Genomic DNA, 1,955 nt, shown 5'->3' on the forward strand with positions numbered 1-1,955 from the left:
CACAAAAAAAAGGGTCTCCGTTTTTAGTTTGAAATAATAATATTTATGGCGTGTTGAGAGCCGATTGGCTGCCCACTTTATCTCTCGCTAAAGTAAACAGAGACATACAGTACATTTGTCAGAAAATACTGCTAGCAATTTTTTTTTTATTAAATATATATATTAGTGGAAAGAATGATGCTGCCCCCATCAGGGTGGTACAGCCAAATAACCAGACAACAAAGGGAGCACACCCACAATTAAGTACAGTGCAACTGGGATCATTGTCTACTCGTTGATAACAGGGAGAAGTGTCACAGGCAAATTTCATTCAGAGAAAAGTATAGACAAAGAATTAGTAAGAACCAACATTAAACCTATTATTAGAAAATTCGTATAGGGTACTAGGTTGGCGGTGCTCCCAAAGAGAGTTCAGCGAAGTGACTGAATTAGGATAAGTGTCTAAAGAAAGACGCAGGGAGAACAAAACGGGTTTTTGGGGCACACTTTAAGTAATAAATAGGTGAAAGAAATGTGAGAAAATGGGTGAAGTAAAATCTAACCTTTATTTATTAATACTTAAAATACATACATGCACACGTCAATTTTAATACAAAAGACAAATTTATATGCAGAATTGCAAGCGAGATAACGTATCAAGTTTAAGGTGTAATAATTGATTATAATAAATACAGAACAATGGCCCTTATTATGATCGGTGCGGATATTCCCGCTTGCGTACGGCCCGCCGATGTTTATCGTCTGCGCATGTGCAGAGGTCACTCTGCGCATGTGCAGGCGATTTCGCCGCATGGATTCTTTATACGCCGCACAGGGGGCGTAGAGGGGCGTGAGGGGCTACTTATCCTCATTACCCTATGCATACGCCCCGCGTTTCATGGGCGTTCCCATGCAAACGCGGGGCGTATGCATGGTAATGAGGCCGTGACGCGTGGGTATGGGGCGGGCATCTGACATCGCCGGATGTCAGCTGCCCGCCCCCATACAAGATTTCACACGGACAAGTGTCCGTGTGGTCTTGTGTTGCGGGACCTGGTGGAGCGTGCGGCCCTGCATTCGATGTTCGGCGACCATCGAATGCAGGGGCTGCTCCCACCATGGAGGAGGCGTATCCCCGTCCACATTCATGCGGACCGCCACATATCCGCATACGGACGGAGGTGGCGATCCGTACGGAAGGCGGGGATTCGCCAAGACGGACATCACCGCATATTTCTGATCGGGCCGCACCGATCAGAATAAGGGCCAATGTTCTAAAGGGTTGTTACACAACGTCCGTCTGGTAGGCGAAAATGATTTGCAGGGAATTTACCAGCCACAGAACAATTTATAAGCAAGACAGAATAATAACATGCATAACCAATGTACCAATAAAGATTGATTATTTTGATTGAATCTTGCTACGGACCCTCAATTGATAACACACAATATATTATCCCATATATGATTGTATAGGTCACAGGTTAGGTTGTTTTAGTAAAGCAGAGTTTATAGATGAAAAAGGGGGAATGCTCTTCGTGTGCATTCTCTACTTCTGCTGTCTGGATGTTAATACTGCACTGGATATTCCCTGGTGGTCTCCCAAGAGGTACTGATCCAGCCAGTCACTGCTTAGCTGCTGAGTTCGGATGGGATCAGGCGGCACAGCGATGTATGGCAGTATATATCAACAGATGAGAGAGCCTCAAAATGTTACTAGGAGCAAGATGTCACTTCTGCTTTTCACCTGGTGTCACCCAGGTAAATGAGAGAGTGAGCGAGTCCAGGTGATAGATGGTGATCAGGGTGGAAATAGGCAGGAGAGGAAAGAATAATGCACAGATAAACTGAGTATATATATATATATATATATATATATATATATATATATATATATATGTGCCCACTGCTAGAATTTTCTGGTTTGTAGTTACTGTACCAGTAATGGAGAATACTGTGCACCGTACTACATGCAG

The 1,955-nt window shown here is 43.8% G+C and overlaps 1 pseudogene; it reads right to left on the reverse strand.

Annotated features, from left to right (window-relative positions):
- Positions 1–1,548: 1,548 nt before the first annotated feature.
- On the reverse strand, positions 1,549–1,665 carry LOC146039491 (5S ribosomal RNA; annotated as a pseudogene).
- Positions 1,666–1,955: the final 290 nt, after the last annotated feature.

The sequence above is a fragment of the Crinia signifera genome, chromosome 1 (genome assembly GCF_055691185.1).
Source record: "Crinia signifera chromosome 1, ASM5569118v1, whole genome shotgun sequence".
In the NCBI taxonomy this organism is placed as follows: Eukaryota; Metazoa; Chordata; class Amphibia; order Anura; family Myobatrachidae; genus Crinia; species Crinia signifera.